The 19,101-nt window shown below is 38.0% G+C and overlaps 1 protein-coding gene across 5 annotated transcripts in view; it reads left to right on the forward strand.

Moving 5' to 3' along the window:
• Nucleotides 1–906: 906 nt before the first annotated feature.
• The window catches only part of PIP5K1B (phosphatidylinositol-4-phosphate 5-kinase type 1 beta), a 90,335-nt gene continuing 72,140 nt past the window's right edge, over nucleotides 907–19,101 (forward strand). Inside the window, exon 1 of one of the 5 annotated variants that reach the window (XM_058168829.1) lies at nucleotides 907–1,052. The gene's annotated coding sequence lies outside the window, so the exon portion shown is untranslated. Of the gene's footprint in view, nucleotides 1,053–1,183; nucleotides 1,861–1,937; nucleotides 2,124–14,979; nucleotides 15,659–19,101 lie in introns of those variants that run through there. The other 4 variants (XM_058168826.1, XM_058168827.1, XM_058168828.1 and 1 more) reach the window with 4 other exon arrangements.

Consider the following 19,101-nt stretch of genomic DNA (forward strand, 5'->3'; position numbering starts at 1 on the left):
GTCTTTTTTTATTACCGTTTTTATGATAGCTCTGACCTTCAGTTTCCATTGCAGTACCAAAATCCAGATTGTTCATGGGATGTTTAGATCTTGAGCAAGCCATTATTAAAGCATTGAAGAAAAAAATGTGGCAGATAAAATAGATTACATAAAAGATCACAATTTGTATCTTTGAAGTGTTCCTAAAAGGGCATTTGCTTCAACCCAGATTTTCAAGATTTGATTCTTTTCAAAGAGACCTACAGAGGCTCTTCTTCATCCCCCTCCCCCAAAATCCTATCTGAAGTGTGGGGCTGAAGAAGCAAAAAACCATTTTTCCCAGGGGTTCATGTAGAACAAGATTGCTTATACCTCCTTTTGAAAATTCATGGGAAGGCCTACAAATGGCATCCTACAAACCAATGATTTCCACTCCGAATACTAAATGTGAGCCTCTTGAGTCCTAACATTGGAGAAGCAGAATTGTGAAGAATAAAAGAAATTGGTTAAAATTTTGTATCCAAAATTTTATTAATCTTACTACAACAACACAACACAACACAATGAATGTGGAATGAAACTGACATGTAAATAGAAAACCCATATTATGTGTTTGTGTTATATACCTTTGTGTTGTGTTGTGTTGTAGAAAATTGGTTAAAATAATTGTGCCAATTAAACTGTTCAGGTCCTCAGAAATAAAGGTTAAGAAAATGGCTGGGAAAGTCCAAACTTTGCTGTAGATCAAACCTTTTAGTACCGCAAATGTGTGTGTGTGTGTGTGTGTGTGTGTGTGTGTGTGTGTGTGTGTGTGAGAGAGAGAGAGAGAGAGAGAGAGAGAGAAAATAGATGTATGAAAAGATACACTGGAGGAAATGGACTAAAGGTTGAGGCATCACAAATTTTGCTTGCCTTCAAGATACCATTGTGATTTTACAAGTAAGCAATCATCGGAGAGCGCAGAGTCCACCTCCGAGACTGCGCGGAAAGCAGAGATCAAGTTGGACCCAACAATTTCCTCAACCCGAAGCCGGATCAAACTGACAGGCCACGGTCTGAGCGGGACCTCCCAGGTAAACCCTGGGCGCGTGAAAGACGGGGAGCCGAGAGAGGACGAGAACCGAGGGCGACGCCAAAGAAAGTGAAGGGGGTGGTGGGGAGGGTGGGCGAGGAACGAGGAAGAGCCTCCGTGCGGCTGCCGGGCCACGGGAGGGGCCTAAGACGGCCGCTTAGTTTTGGGTCGCTGGCTTCTGGCTTTTCCTTCCTTCTTTCCTTCCTTTCCCCTTCCCCCCTCTCTCCCCCTCCAGCCCAGATTGGGAGCTGGCAGGAGGAAAAGAGCACGAGGCCCGCCGAGGCTTTTGCGCTGAGCTTCGAAGAGGCGGGCGGGCCGGCGGGAGAGAGGCTGGCTCTGGCTTCTACGCGGAGGAGATTTCTCCCCATAACAGGGCCGGAGGAAAAAAGGGAAGCCCAGCTCGGGACTTGGCGTCGGGAGGAGGAGGAAGACGAGGAGGAGGAGAAGGAGGAGGAGGAGGAAGCGGCGGGTGCTGCAACCTGGCGACCAAACCGGTCGCGTGCCCGTCGGGAGGCGCTGCTGCCCTGCGGCGCAGAGGCGCAACTGGGGCAGGAGCGCGGACGCCCCGGGCTGAGCCGAGCTCGAGAGCGCCAGGCAATTGGCTCTTGCCGCCGCAGCTTAGTCCCTCCCGCGCTGGATTGCCTCGGAGTCCGGCTCGGCTTTTTGGAACCTCGTCGCCTGCGGCAAGCCCGGTTTCTCGGTCGCTGGAGGTGGGTGTGCGGGAGACTCTGGCTGCCGGAGGAGGAGAAGAAGGCCTTTCTCCGAGCTGCCCACGGAACCCGAGCCTGGCCTGCTGGGGAAGCTGCGTGGTGAGGAGAAGAGCGTGGGGGGCGGGCGGGGGAAGGACGGGTTGGCGCCAAGGAGAAGCGAGGAGGCTCATTGGTGAAGGTGGAGGTTGCGCGGCGAAGGAGAGACATGGCTTCAGCCGCGGCGGTGGTCGGAAGGGCTCTTGCACCCTTGGCTAGCTCCAGCCTTGGCTTTCCCGAACAGGTGGAGGGAGGTTGTTGTCTTTAACCCACAGCCTTCGCCGAATGAAACCACCCCCGTTCACGCAACTCCCGACCAATAAGAGGTAGGAAATGGGGAAGGGGCGACGGTCGAGATCCTTCTAGTTCAGCACCTCGGGATGATGTGGGGCTGGTCGCCTATCGCTCGCCGCGCTTTTCAAAGTGGCCGGTTTTGGGGGAGGGGGGGGAGCGGCCGAAGGGGTGGACGAGTCCACGGCTCGGGGAAGTTGTTGCGATGGGTGATTTTATACCAAAAAAAAGAAAAAAGAAAAAAAGTCGAAGAAATGTTCTGGAACAGTCATTGCCCGGCTTATAAGCAAGCCACGATTTGTATTCCCAGCACCCCTCTTCCCTTCCCCCCCACTCACCCCCCAAAAAAAAGATCAGGAAAAAAAGCACTTGGGCAGATTCTGTAGGTGCCCTTAAACCGGAGAAGGACAGGAGCTGGGTTGGCTTGCCTGAACGAATCCGAGCGTTTAATGTCCTTTCCCCACAACCTTTCCAGTTTTGCCTTCTGGTAATTGAGCATCCTGTTATGAAGAAGAGCAACAGTTAGACTTCTGTTAAAGCTAGGCCGGTGCCTGCTATGCATGGTGTTGGCTCTTTGTGGTTTCTTAAAGCTTGTAACAAGGTCAGAAATCTTTTCTAAAACTTGTAAAGGGATTAATTACTCCGTGTGTTTGTGCTTTGTTCCAGTAGTAGAATGTGCTAACTTGGAAATCCCATTGAGTTTTAAGGACAGGATCAAGATCAGGGATTTGGGTGTTAAATTTTGTTGAGTTGGGAGGAGCAGGGAGCAACTGCGTATAATTGAAAGGGCACCTGAATCTAAAGGGTATATACTGTATATATATTTACAAAATAACCCTGCTGGACCTTTTGCTGGAATTCATAAGACATAAAATATAACTGAATCTGTTATCTGAAATGGATGAGAAGTGAATTAGAAATTATTCTACTACGTAAAAGAATTTAGGATCCAAACATTCAGGTGATTTTTCTGGACTGAAGGAGGGATATCAGTTTCACAAGGTTGGGTTTAAAAATGAAATGATGAAATGCTAATATAAACATACTTTATATTATGCAAATGTTCTGTTCTGAAAGGAAGCTTTTTGCCCAACATATGAAGATTGTATTGCATTATCACAAACTTGTTTACCTAAAATAGCATTGCTTCCTGGAACCAATAGCTAGTGCTGAATTCTAGCTATTGCAGGTGAGTTTTTTATTTCACTATATGCAAACACACCTTTGTGTATTTGCTCTTCATACCTTTGTGTAATAACATTTCTCCATTAAGCAGAAACTTAGGTGAAAAAATGGGAACAAAGATGGATGCTATTCATTCGCTTTCCACTGCTCCAACTTCTATAAATGTTGGATTAGATACTGCAGAAATAGTTATCTCATATTAAAATATAAAACATTAAGACATGAGAAATTTAATTATTTTATCAAAGGTATAATATTAAGCCACAGATTAGCCCATACAAATGCATTTAACCTTCCTAAGAGTCCCGCAATCCATAATTGTTAGTAATTCAGAGGATTGTACTTCTTAGGTTCACTATGTTTTGGTCTTGGTAATGTTTCTCAACCTGTCCAAAATGTATTAATGTTAATAACATTAGTGAAATAAACAATATAGTATACAAACGCTAATAGATAACTTATTAAGATATCATTCATCTAGACATTAAGCAGATCACTCTCATAATGTAAAACAATAGCTTAAAGTCATAGTAATTACTATACAATGAATTTTCTGTAATTTCTGTCCAGCTTTTTTAAGTTGTGAAAAACAAAAGTCAAATGCCAAAACAAAAACACAAGATTGTCCCTCAGTCCTTATGTTGTTTTTCTATGCTGGAGGAGAAACACTCTAGATATTTAGGACTTCAGTTCTCACTGTCCTAATCAGTTGCAACAGATAGTGAAAACCGACTAGACATTTGATTCTTATATTAATTTGTACTAAGGATCTTTCTTAATGCTTGAAAGGCTTGTTTACTAAATTGGAATGTAAGATTTTTGAATGTATCGTAAGTCTGAATCCTTGCAGTCTGTTGTTTTTTTCCATTAATGCTCAGTAGTGAGGTTTATGTGACTTCCCTCTCTTTTTGCATTGCATAATTGGAAGAAAAAACTATACCTAGGTTTCTTTGGGTAGTGACTTAACAATAATATTAAAGGTCAATGCAGCTATCTTTTAATCTTTTCACAAAATAAAAATGATAGAGAGTTGTAATAAATTATTTGTACCCTGAGTTATAAGATGTGGGCAAAAAAATAGCTTTTCCCATGGATTGCTTTCATCTTTTTCTTTCACCAATACTTGAGAATGCACTTATTTCTCTACCATTAGCAGTTCATCCATGGATTTAGAAATTTCTTTCATGCATTCCAGGATAATCCTTTACATGTTTACCCAGGAATAAGTTCCTTTAAGAGTGCATAAGATTAGAGCCGACGATTATTTTCCTACAATCACTGAAGATGTTATGAAAATACAAGCTTTGCCAAAAACAATTGGTACATTTCTTCTATTATACTCATTTTGTATCTGCTAAAAATGCTTTGCATTATCTATTGTGTGATGCTGTATATGAAACCTTTGGATAGAAAATACTTATTTCAGTCAATAGCTGTGTAAAACCATTTACGTCTTATAAAACAAAGTAGGGAAAGTATGCAGAGCATGAATTCTGAAATTCTTTCCAAACTCTCTTCCAAAGGCCATAAGAGGCACTGTATTAAATAATGCATTCAATTTTTCTGTATTTTGTTTTTTCTTTGTGTTACATCTGTCTGTATATAGGGAAACAGAATAGGTTACTGTACTGTAGTACAGTAATCCATTCTGGGTCACATGACCAGTAGAGAGTGCTTACAATGAAGAAGTCATCAGTGTTCTGAGATGCTTTCTCATAGGGATGCGCTGTAGGAATTTTTCAGGATTTTTCCTCTGTAGCTTCCACCAAGATTTTGTTTATTTTGAAACCTACATTTTCTTTGGCAGTGTCTCCCACTGTACCGTACTGTATTCTGTACTTTGTCCTACTCTATTCAGTTATAATAATACTGATAGACAGACAATTGGGATAGATAAAGTCTCAGCCTCTTTACCTAACTTTTCTGTTTTGTTAGTTTGAAAGTTGCTGTACAAATAGTCCTCATAACAGTTCATTTAGTGACTGTTCAAAGTTATAGCAGCACTGAAAAAAGTGGCTTGTGACCGTTTTTCGTACTTATGACCATTACAGCATCTCAATGATCATGTGATCAAAATTCAGATGCTGGCAATTGACTCATATTTATGACAGATGCTATGTATCGGGGTCATGTGATCAATGTTTGCAGCCTTCTGATAAACAAAGGGGAATGGGGAAGCCAGTTTACTTAACAACCGCGTTACTAATTTAACAAGTGCACTGTAGCGAGACGGGTTGTAAAATGGGGCAAAACCTACTTAACAAATGTCTTCCTTAGCAACATAAATTTTGGCCTTGATTGTGATTGTAAGTCGAGGACTACCTGTATATCCTACAAGTTTTTTCATCAATGGAGTTTTTGTCAGTTAAACTTTCATGGTAGGAAATATCCATAAAAAAACATCTTCTGTCGTTTCACCTGTAGGTCACCTTTTGAAGGGCAATGTATTACTACTGTATAGAAGTAGTGCTGTTCTATTATCATGATGTTTGTCATAAAATAAATCAAAAGATTAAACCATTTCTTTTATTTTAAAACTTTGGAGAGTTTTCGGAATTTGTAACCAAAAATGGTTTTTTCAAGAAACCTGAAAATGTGATATTTTAGTAACCTGAGTTGCATCAACTTAAACATGATGACTAAGGAAGTGTAGGAAATATGGGTTAGACTGGAACAAATTCCTAGTTGTCCTATTAAAGTGTCAGAGCTATGATATCCTGATTTTTAAAAAAAAAATTAAAAAATCAGCCTTGAAGTTCATATTCTTAATTTTCTATGTTGTATGACTTTTCTCTTTTTTTCCCTGGTATTTCTGCTGAATCTGTTTTCATGTGGCTATCAATTGTGGCACTAGATAGGCAGCATAGCACACAAACATCAGCTCAATGATTGTCTAACTTTGTTGATGAACTTTATTGATGGATACAAAATCTATTTTTGCTTTCATCTGTTAAATTTGTATATGTTTCAGAAAAAATGATACGTTTAATTTTTGCTAGATGTAACCTTAAACTTTGTATATTTTTTTCAGTTTCCTTCAATTTATGCTTTTATATCACCCTGGCCAATAGTCAGAATAATGAAATAACGCTATTGACATTTTATCATCATGACTCCAAATAGGTATTTCTAGAAATTTTAAAGAAAAATATGCACTCTAACCTTTTGTTTTATTTCGTAACTCATTTTCCAATGTTTTAATAAAACAATTAGCAAAACCTAATTAACTGGCATTTTCAATAGGATCAAATTTGATCCACTGATTGTGCCATTTGAGCTGGTGTTGACTCTTAGCAACCATTCAGATAGATTTTCTCCATGGCAATCCGTCCCTAACCTGGTCTTACTGGTCATCCTCTTTTCTTGCCATTTTCCCCTGTATTAGACTCTTCTGTACCGAACTAGCAGTTTTGGTAATGTGTCCCAAGCACTGGGTCAAAATTAGAACCCAGTGATAATGCCAGATATGCTTATTTAGAAACTGACTTTTCTATACATTGATCATAAAGTTCCTGAGCCTTATCTGGTGTATCCAACCTAATTTTTTTGTCCTGCCATGTCACCAGCAAGCCTTCCAGGATAAACCAGCAGAACTTATTTTGTATTTCACCAGCTGAGAGGAGAGGAAGTGGTAGTTTCACCTTTGCTCCTTTACCCTCCTAGGTATTTGTTTGAGTGTCAGTATCTCTTTCCCTTTATATGTCAGTGGTGTGTCCCATCTTCTCCTATAAGTTTCATCATTAATTGCTATTTTTTTGTGAATCGTACATGTACCTCCCGTGGCAATTTATGTTACCGTGCATAGTTCATATGCACTCTGGTCAATTTATCAATACCATTTTGCAAATCAACTCTATCCATTCTCAAATTATCGGTCAACATATCATATCATAAGATTCAGGAGGACTTCTTTGTTTTCTAAGACATTTTGGAATTTAAAAAAAAAATCCACAGATTTGTCCATTTCCAGATACATTATTGCCTCTTCGAGCTCTCGATTCGTTGCCATCAATTTTTTTTCTGTCTTCTCTAGTTTTTTCTCTGTCTGTTCCATTCTTATTTCCACATTTTTTATTCTTTGTTCGTTCTTGGCAATTGCCTCTTGTATTTCTCCCATTCTGTCATCTAGTTTCCTAATATCCTCTTTTACTTCCCCCGTGTCATTCTTTAGTTCTTCATGTTTTTTTCCAATCGTTTCTTGGTTTTTTCCAATAGATTCTTGGGTTTTCAGCATCACCTCCTGAATCATATTTAGAGTTGTCTGCATACTTTGTAAGTTTATTGCTGGCCCTGCCTTCTCGCCTCCCAGCATGTCTCCTAGCAATTTCGGCCCTGCTGAAGAGGCAGTCATTTGTGTGATTTTCTTTGCAGTTCTTGTAGTTGTCACTGTACTTGTCATATCCAGTCTCCCAAAAAAATTCTTCCACAACACCATAAAATATCTAATTTTTTCCTCCTCCAGAAGTTACCTTTCCAATAACAATTCTTAGGTATTTCTTATTTTTATATCCTTACTCACCTAGTTTACAATCAGTTAAATTTTAGTTAGTTAAATAAGATAGTCAAATTGTTAAATAATATAATTAATTATATAGTTGATCCTACCGTTATATTCCACCAATAATTTCGTTCTAAGCTTATTTAAGAATATCTAAATAGACTAAAATATAATACCTTGAAGACAGAAGGAGAAAAAGAAAATCACAATATAAATTAACACTATTTAAGACTAACTTTCATCAGTCAAATTCAATGCAATAAAATTGATCTGTATATTTTATAAATTTAATAGATTAATTCATTTATCTGTTTATACTAAATCAATCAATTAGATGTTGAATTATGACAATAAAGATAATAAAAGAAAAAAATCTAAGTATACGCCTTAATGTTTGCTATTAGATATATAAATAATAAATAATATAAATAATATACACATCTAGTTACTAGTCCTCCCAATCCAAACACTTCTGTTGATTTTGAGCAATTCTTTCACTCTCCTACTTCATTCCACTGTCCACTGCTCTTCCGTTTATTACTTTCCGGGTCTTGAATCCAATATGTCCGGTCCTGCTAACATGCACTGTCATTGTCACTGTCTCTTTCACTTCACTTCATTCTCCATACCTTGTCCTTTCAATTTTAATGTCCACAGTCTCCAATCATTCACTCCCAGTTGCCATGGGTTCAAACACAACACTTTCTTTCTCACCAATTACAATCTTTCTTTCCTTTCAGTTCTTCAATCACCCTCTTTCCTCTTATCAGCCTTCTTCCCAAACTTTCGCTCCACCACCAAAGCGCCACTTTTCCCTCTCTGGAGCCTCAATCAACAATCTGTTTGTAAATTCCAACAAATTGGGGAAGCAGCCCATTCTATCTTGTCTCTAGCCACCAATAATTCTTGGTGCTTTTCACTTCTTGCTTCCTTCACCATTGAGGTGAGCCCACCATGTCTCCAGATCCAGCCATTACAGCTGGTCTCTTTTGCACTGAAATTCAAGGGATTCCTCTTTCCAGAACGGGAGGTCGCGCTTCTCCCCGCTACACCAAAAGTGTTCCCTCTACAAAGCCGACACCTCCAAGGTCGGGTCTCACCTCCATTGGCTCCCAAGTGCGAAGATTTGCTCCTGAACCGCAACACCGTGGCGTCACCCCGGAAGTCAACATCCTGCTGTTGACTCACCAACAGTCCCAATATTGCAGAATATACAGCCTTATGCTACATAACTACATAACTAAGCTCCATTTCATGCTGAATAAACTAAATTATTAATGTATCTTAAATAGAAAACTATCTTTAGATAGATTTTTACTCCAGAAGCATTTTATTGAAATAAATTTGATAAAAATAAAAAAAACCAATTTAAATTTTAAAAAATCCGATTTAAATTAAAAAAAATCCAAATTTTTTTAAAAAATGTTTTTAAAAAATCATCAATTTTTATCAGCCCTGCTTGAGATGTAATTTTGAGTGAAAACATGTCATTCCAGTTGCAATTGTATGTGTGCTTATTTGAGAATCACTTATATAAACTTGGCTGTCTTTATTTGCATATAAATGAGAGAAAAGCTTGTATTGTAGAATGTTGCTGTTGTATATTTTTTTTCTGCAAAGTTATGATGGAAACTATTTCAGTGTTGACCATAGCTAGATGAAAAGTTTGGCTTTTATTTGTATTGGAAGTCAATTCTTTTCAATGAACGTTTGAATGCACCTGCATTTTTTTAAAGTAATGAAAGAAAGGCAGAGGATAAAGTACTTTGTAAAATACAAATGTTTAATACTTTGAAATGGCCATGAAAAATTTGTTCCTGCCTAATTTTGTGTAGTTTCAAGCACTGCTCCATCTTGTTAAAAGTTGCATGTCCAATCTTACTTTCTGGACAGTTATTCTGGGAATCACATATTTTATCAGTTGTGTGTGACAGAAGTAGAGAAAGGGTGAGTGTCAGAGTATGTAATTCTGTATAGCAGTGGTGAAATTGAGCCGGTTCTATCCAGCTCAGGCGAACCAGAAGCACTGGCGGTGGGAGGCTCTGCTCACCCACCCAGACATCATCACATCCCATTTTTTACCCTCTGCGCATGCACAGAGGTGTCACTTGCAAGCGTAGTACACACACCCCTGCTGTATAGCCATCAGCTCTGATTCCTCCAGCTGTAGTAGTCCTCAGGTTATGACCAGTACAGCAGCAAAGAATAGTTATTCTTGGTCCTCAAAGTTAATGGCTGTTGCAGCACCCTTGTGGTCATGTGATCACAATTCAGGTACCTGGCAACTGCCTGCACTTAAAACTGCAAAAGCACTTTAGCTTCCTCTCTCCCCTTCCCTATATGCCCCCATCTCTGCCCTTTGGATGGCTTTGCATTCAGTTGGCCCTGCCATCCCTGCCTGGTTTGTTGCTCCCCGTATGATCTTTGAAAGGCTTCTGAAGCTTCCAGAAATCTCAGGAGAGGATCAGTGATGGGTTTCAATTTTTTTTACTACTGGTTCTGTGGGTGTAGCTTGGTGGGCCTCAATCAACAATCAGTTTGTAAATTTCAACAAATTGGGGAAGCAGCCCAGTAACTCACTCTATCCTGTCTCTAGCCACTGATACTTCTTGCTGTTTTTCACTTCTTGCTTCCTTCACCATTCAGGTAAGCCATCATGTCTCCGGATCCAGCCATTACAGCTGGTCTCTTTTGCACTGAAATTGAAGGGTTTCCTCATTCCAGAGCAGGAGATCATGCCTGTCCCCGCTACCCCAAGAGTGTCCCCTCTACAAAGCCGACCCCTCCAAGGTCAGGTCTCGCCTCCACTGGCTTCCAAGTGCGAAGATTTGCTCCTGAACCGCAACACCGTGGCGTCACCCCGGAAGTCAACATCCTGCTGTTGACTCACCAACAGTCCCAATATTGCAGAATATACAGCCTTATGCTACATAACTACATAACTACATAACTACATAACTACATAACTACATAACTACATAACTACATAACTACATAACTACATAACTACATAACTAAGCTCCATTTCATGCTGAATAAACTAAATTATTAATGTATCTTAAATAGAAAACTATCTTTAGATAGATTTTTACTCCAGAGCGATGTCCTCGACAGAGGAACTATAGCCAGTTGGATAAGGCGCTAGCCATTGTGTCAGGGGTAAAAAGTTTCACGAATCGTTTTGGTAGAGACTTTGAAATTGTTACAGACCATAGACCACTGTTAGGGATACTGGCTGGCGACTGCGCCACTTTTCCTCTCTGGAGCCTCAATCAACAATCTGTTTGTAAATTCCAACAAATTGGGGAAGCAGCCCATTCTATCTTGTCTCTAGCCACCAATAATTCTTGGTGCTTTTCACTTCTTGCTTCCTTCACCATTGAGGTGAGCCCACCATGTCTCCAGATCCAGCCATTACAGCTGGTCTCTTTTGCACTGAAATTCAAGGGATTCCTCTTTCCAGAACGGGAGGTCGCGCTTCTCCCCGCTACACCAAAAGTGTTCCCTCTACAAAGCCGACACCTCCAAGGTCGGGTCTCACCTCCATTGGCTCCCAAGTGCGAAGATTTGCTCCTGAACCGCAACACCGTGGCGTCACCCCGGAAGTCAACATCCTGCTGTTGACTCACCAACAGTTCCAATATTGCAGAATATACAGCCTTATGCTACATAACTACATAACTACATAACTACATAACTACATAACTACATAACTACATAACTACATAACTACATAACTACATAACTACATAACTACATAACTACATAACTACATAACTAAGCTCCATTTCATGCTGAATAAACTAAATTATTAATGTATCTTAAATAGAAAACTATCTTTAGATAGATTTTTACTCCAGAAGCATTTTATTGAAATAAATTTGATAAAAATAAAAAAAAAAGCCAGTAAGGCAAGCAGGAGCTACAGGGCCAGAGGATACCAGGGTAAGTGGAGGGTAGGTTGACCAGTTCAGCAGAAGTTCAAGCCAGCCAAAAGAGCACAGATGTGGGGTTGCAGGTGAGGTGAGTTGTAGACAAGATACTCTCTTACCTTATCAATGCTTTGGGATGGGAGGGGCTGAGCCCAGAGTAGCTTGGATCAAGGTGGGTCCTTTGCTAATGATCAGTCAGATATGGTTAACAATGGCAACCAGAACTTGCTGTTGCTAAATTATGTGATGTCACACTTTATATCTGCATCACTTAGTGACAGAAATTCCAGTCCCAATTGCCAACGTAACTCAACAGCTACCTATGTGATTGATAGTTACTAATTGATAACTCTTTTGCAAAAAAGAGTTACACTTCACAGGAATGTTTTTTCTTTATCTCTGTTCTAAATTTTGCTTAATTTTGTTCCCACATATGATAATATTGTTTGCTAAGGTGTGGAACTATGATCTCAACATTAGTTTTTGGGGCCTAAGTTCTCCATTGTTAGCATTTGCTCTAGATATATCTGATCAGCTTGAGTTATGTTCGATAAAGGATTTATAATTTATTTTTCCAAGAGTAAGATAAATTCAAGTAGAACGGAGAGAATGTCGTCTCCTTAAGTCAATGCTTTCCAAACCTGGGTAAATTACTCAAAACTGGGTAAAAGTGGTTTTTCTTTAATTAATAACACGCAAAATCATTATTCAATCATAATGGGAACATTTACATTGACTTAAGGTGTTTTACCTAGATTGGGTAAGAAGGACTTTTGGATAAGCTGTTTGATAAGGAAAAAGTTTGGGAAGCTCTGCCTTAAGTAATATAGAAGTCTAGTCAAATTTAGGATTCTACGTTAAACATAATTATGGAAGCAAAAATTTAAGAAGAAATTGAAAATGGTAACTTGCTGGTTAACTCTAACTCAGCTGCTATATGAGGTTTTTTTCCTTTAATACATGTTGTCTGGCCAGTCTCCAGAAATAGAATTATATTTTTTCAAAGAAGAGAGGAAATAGTAAGCGTATCAGTGAGAAAGATGTGAAAGTATACATGATCTGATGAGTTTAAGGAAATGATGTCTAATTTTGGCTTTAAAACCAGGATGATTAACCTGTACTCATGGACCCACAGTAGTTGCAGTATGTACCAGGAACATTTAGTAGCAAAAATGATAGAGCATGATTTTTCTCAGTGCTTTCTAAAATAAGGGACAAACATGTGCAGCAAGATTTAATGAACTTGTTTTTCTTTTGAGACTCCACATTCTCCACTACCACCACCACCCCAACCAAAATTTCAGCTAGTCCATGCTGTAACCTCATTTTTTCACTAGCTACGAGCCTTGCTACCCTGGAAGGCAGAAATATTTAAAAATGAAAGTGAAAAACCGGAAGCTTTAAAATCGCCTTCATAAAGCAAAAGACCTTCTAACTTCAAGTCTGTGTTATATCTTGGTTGTATATAATTAGTAGAAATGGAAGGATTATCGAAAGGGAAATGTCAGCTTTGAAAAAATGATTGGTTTTGTTTGCCACCTAATTGGTAACCAAGATGTTGTAATGGAAAAAACAATCAGCAGTATTAGCATATCCCTGATCCAGAACTGGCAATTTAACTGTAGGTTTATTATTGCTGTTTATTAATCACATTTCATTAAAAAATGTGACCATGACAAATGATGGTCATATTTTAAAAATCATGAAAAAAATAAATAAACACAAAAATATGTAAATAAAGCATAAATATATCAGAAAATCCTAACTTCCCATATTGACTCACTTCTCATTTTGTGTTAAAATATGGTCCCATATTGGGGCTTGTTTGATTTTGGCACTTGTACTCCACACTTATTACAGCTCCAAGTTACAAACCCTTATCTAATAATACTCTTTAATATTTTCCAGCTGTAGAAAGAGTCTATATATTTGCACCATAGTTTATAATATAGCATACAAAGAAAATACAAAAGTAAATAGTAGGGAAGTTAGGGAACAGAGAAGAGAAGAGAAAAGTGAGGAAAGCAATGGGAAAAATAAAAATAAAAAGGAATTGACTTCCGACTCCCTTTGGTGCAGTAGAATAAGACATTAATATCAAACCTCAACTTTTTACTTTTACATAATAATATAAACTAGTCATTTCTATAACAACAAATCTATCTAATAATCAGTAAAACCCAAATCAAAGTTTCATTTTTTCCACCTCAAGCACAAAGTCCAGATGTGGTTTCCAAGTAAAAATAAAAGTATTTGTATTTTTTTTTCTTTGATCAAAATGTTTATCAATTTATCCATCTCTGCTAACTCCCATCAGTTTTTGCAGCCATTTATCCATTGTGGGGATCGAGGTGACCTTCCATTTCTGTGCATAAATTATTCTTGCTGCTGTCAACATACATAACAACAAAATTCCAAATTTTTTCCCCAAGTCTTTTTCCATTGAACCCAAAAGAAACATTTCTGGTTTTCTTTCTATATTCACTTTAAGAATTTTCTGTATTAAGATATGAATCCTACTCCTACTCATTTGAAATACCTTTATACATTGTTGACAATTGATCTGGAGTTAAATACCAATGGTACACAGAAATTTTATTTTATAGTTTTTAAATCTTTATTCCATGTATTCTCCCATTTTCAAGCATTACATATATATTTGCATTATCTTTCTATTGATTAGTTGTACCATAAGTCCATTCTAGTAAGGCACTGCTTACAGGTCCTTGAGTTATAATCGATTGCTTAACACCTATTTGAAATTATGATGGACCCTGAAAATGGGACTTGCAACACGTAATTGAAATTCTGATGTTCATACACATACACAACAGTCACACATTTTGGGTGCTTGCTAACTATTCCCATTTATGTTGTTTCCAGTGTCCCTTGGTCATGTTAAGCATGATTTATATTTTTGTTGGTTAGTGTTTTCTGGCAAAATCCACCCCATAGTGAACAATGGGTCTTCGGGACCGCCTTCTGTTACCACATGCCTCCCACCGGCCGGTACGCTCCCATAGAGAGGGTCTTCTCAGGGTGCCGTCAGCCAAACAGTGTAGGCTAGTGACCCCCAGGGGGAGAGCCTTCTCTGTGGGCGCACCTACCCTCTGGAACGAGCTTCCCCCAGGACTTCGACAACTTCCTGACTTCTGGACCTTTCACCGCGAGCTGAAGACATATCTATTCTTTCGAGCAGGACTGGCTTAAATAGGGTTTTTAAATATGGATTTTATTGGGGTTTATTTTTTTATATTTTGTATGGTATTTTAAATTTAGGCTATTTTGAATAAGTTTTTTAAAATGTGTTTTATTGTAATATATTGTATTATTTTATTTGCCTGGTCACCGCCCTGAGTCCTTCGGGAGAAGGGCGGTATAAAAATTAAATTATTATTATTTATTATTATTATTATTAATAACCACTGTATTCACTTAATGACCACTGCAAAAAGGTAAAATTAAGCATAGTCACATGGTGACCCATTTTACAACTACTAGTTGTAAATTGGGGCTCAAGTACTGTCATAAGTCAAAGTCTACCTATACTTGTTCTTGATGGTATTTATTATTTTATCTGGAGATTATTTTATACAGGAAAATCATCATGTATGAAATAGCCATGGGGCATGGTTAAACTTTTTTTCTTATGTTAAGCTTACTTTTAAAAAGCAAACAAACTATGAATGAGGTCTCTTTCTACAACACAGTCCTGGGAGAAGGAAATAGGGAAACTAATGATTCTATTTAACTATTTTATTTAAAAAATAATTATAACTAGGAAAAAAAAGGTTTCCCTCACACATATGTGCTAGTCGTTGCCGACTCTAGGGGGCGGTGCTCATCTCCGTTTCAAAGCCGAAGAGCCAGCGCTGTCCGAAGACGTCTCCGTGGTCATGTGGCCGGCATGACTCAACACCAAAGGCGCACGGAACGCTGTTACCTTCCCACCAAAGTTGGTCCCTATTTTTCTACTTGCATTTTTTACGTGCTTTCGAAACTGCTAGGTTGACAGAAGCTGGGAAATAACTCATTATAATATCGCAACTGCTACAATTCCTCCTATGAAAAGAAACATGTAACGTAATACATTTTTAATAAGTGCAGTTCTGAATTAAACCTGAGTCTGATTATTGTATGTATCTGCTTGTTGCTAACCCCATCTCATTAGCTGCCAGCTGTAGGCTAATCTTCTAACATAGCTTCATTTGTTGTGAACGCAAAAGGCGCTAAAGGTAGTCTTTGACTAACAACAGTTCATTTAGTGACCGTTCAAAGTTACAATGGCACTGGAAAAAGTGACTTATGACTATTTTTCACACTTACTACCATTGCAGAATCCCCATGATCACATGATCAAAATTCAGATGCTTGGCAACTGCTTCACATCATTTATGATGGTTGCAATATCCCAGGGTCATGTGATCACCTTTTGCGATCTTCTGACAAGCAAAATCAATTGGGAAGCTAGATTCACTTAACAACCATGTTACTAACTTAACAAATACAACGATTCACTTAACAACTGTGGCAAGACAAATCATAAAATGGGACAAACTCACTTAACAAATGTTTCACTTAGCAACATACATTTTGGGCTCAATAGTGGTCATAACTCAAGAACTATTGTATGCATCAATGTTTGAGGAATCTCAAACATACTTGAACAAATCTGTTTATTTCTTCTTAAGTGCTTTCCTGAATAGGAGCTCCTGGAAAGTTAATATCTCATTAGTGTTAGATTTCCCTCAAGATTGTAAGGAACGTTGTCTCTTGAAGCGTCAACCTGAAATGGGTGCAGTTTGTCATTGTAAGTTATACACTTGCATTCATATTAGTTTCTAATAGGCCTGTATTGTTGGATATATTTATTTTAAGGTTTTGAACTAAACTTAATAAAAATTGTATTTGCTCTTGTAGCCTATTGGGATTTTTGTTAATGTTTTCCTTAATGGTAGAGCCTTGCTATTGTTATGGATACTTAAAAGCTCTAAATGCTTAAATTCCTGGTTATTACTTTATTTCCATTTAGGTTCTACCTATAAAATAAACAAAAAATAATTTAAAGAAAATTCCATTTCTTTAAATTTTAAATTTCTTTAAATGGAAATTTAAAGAAAACCTTACGTAACAATGGATTTATTTCGCAATTTCACAAGATGATTTCCAATGCTTTATGTATGTTATTTCATATTTATGAGGCTTACAGCATATGAGTACATGCAAAATTCTGATTATTTCAAAATAAAATTTCATATTTTTAAATTGTGTGTAATATGGGTGCATGGCACTGTCTCTAAGAATAGTACTTGCTATGCGTGCATGAAATTGTCAATATTTTTAAACAAGTCCTACCACTATCAGTATCAAATTGTGTAATTTGGGTAATACCATCTCTACACTAGTCTGATTTCTTAAGAGAAGTAGAAATCTTCCACCATCGTGTTTAACAAGCTTGAACTGAGACTTTTTCAAATTACTGTTTCCTTAAACACTGAATATATGTGGGAATGGAACAGTGTGTGCTTTCTGTTTTCTAATTTGTTTCTGGCAAAGATGTAACTAGCATTTCTAGATCCTGTTGCAGATACCAGCACAATGAAAGATATACATTTATTTGTTTTGTGATTTTATGAGATGCGATTGCAGCTCATAAATATGTACTAATTACTTTGATTTTCTTTTATCTGCAGTAACAGTTGAACTGTACTAACAGCTTAATAGTAACAACATGAAATGATTATGGCTTTGTATTCTCTGAAATTATTTTTTTGCTCCCCAACATTTGAATGCTCACAGTTTTTAAATATGCACTAAATATGCACTAAAAAGAGCAGGTCTGGTATTGAAGTAAAAAAAACCAAAATATTTGGTTCAATACATTGGTGAGCAGATGATTATTGATATTAGTTACAATAAAAATACAGCTGTCCATAATTATTCCAAAGGGGGTTAACAAAAGTAAAACTTAAATATGGTTATCTAAAGCAAAATGTTAGTATTCCTACCTGTCCTTGCTGTTGAATTAATTAAGTCTGGTATAGTTGTTTAACCTTTTCAGATCTTTATTATTAAATTTGAACAATAGATGTACCAATTATCTGCACAAGATATTTCTCTAAGCCAACTGTAACTTTTTTGCTTATGATTTAATCTCTTACAGCAGGGTGTCAAATTCAGGTTGTCAGAGCATCGTCACGTGACATATCGGAACTTCCCCCCCCTTTATTAAACCAGGCATGGGCGTGGCCAGCACGTGATACATCCAGCCTGCGGCCCACGAGTTTGACAGCCCTGTCTTTCATGATCATAATTGTTATGTCTAACAAAGTCCTCGGAGTTACGACGCGGCTGAGCCTTGACAACTGCCAAGTGGTCTCTGATTGGCTAAGACGCGCCGGAGGAAAGAAGCGGGAGTTTGGAAGTCCTGTCATTGGTTTAAGTTCCTGAGGCAGCCAGTATATAAGGGCTGTCACCTAGAGAGTTAGTAAAAGTTGAAGTGAATACGTTATCTTGTTGTGATCAGTTGTTGCGTTGAATAAAGGTTGTGTTCTTACAACCTCTGTGTGAGACTCTTTGTACCCACTAATCACCGATTTAATAATAATCAATGTTGTCTAATGTGAACTGTGTAATATGTAGCAGTAAAGTTTAGCTCAGGACAAAGCTGCCTGGGGAATTCTGGGAGTTGAAGTCCTCCAGGCTTAAAGTTGCCAAGGTTGGAGACCCCTGGTTTAGCTTATCAAATAAAGTGAAACCCTGTGTCTCAGAACTCCTCTTGGTCTACACACCTTTATTCCACCTTCTGCCTTAGTAATTCTTGATGCTTACAGCAAGCTTCTCATCACAGCCCAGCATGTGAGACAACTTCCACAACCTGGGCTGTCCTTGCAAATTAAAAGGAAAAGAATAACTAAATTCCATAGCCTTGTTTCTTTGAGATGTGGAACTAGGAGAAATCAACTCGTTTTTTTTCTCCCTTCCTTTGGGAGAGAGGCCCAATTTGTGAGAGAGATAAAGTCAAACAATTTTTATAAAAATAAAAATCCAATTTTAGCTTTAACCAGTCACATACAAAACATTCACTAGCAAAGGATATAAAAATAGGGAATTGCAACTTCAATAAATTCCCAGGTAGGTCCATAGAAAATAAATATATAAAGGAAAGGAAAATGTACGTCTCTGAATAGAGATCTCAATATATTTGTTTCCTACTGATGTAGGACATTGCTGTAAAACTATTGTCAGTTACGTAAAACTCAGTTGTAGAGTTTATACAGTGAACATAAATACTAGAGACAATAAAGCTTAAGCAAAAGTTCACAGTTCAAACAAAAATGTAAAAGTTAATACTGGCTGGTGTTATTTACCTATTGCTAGGAGCAAGTGAATTCCTAA

The sequence above is a fragment of the Ahaetulla prasina genome, chromosome 2 (assembly GCF_028640845.1).
Source record: "Ahaetulla prasina isolate Xishuangbanna chromosome 2, ASM2864084v1, whole genome shotgun sequence".
NCBI classification, from domain to species: Eukaryota; Metazoa; Chordata; class Lepidosauria; order Squamata; family Colubridae; genus Ahaetulla; species Ahaetulla prasina.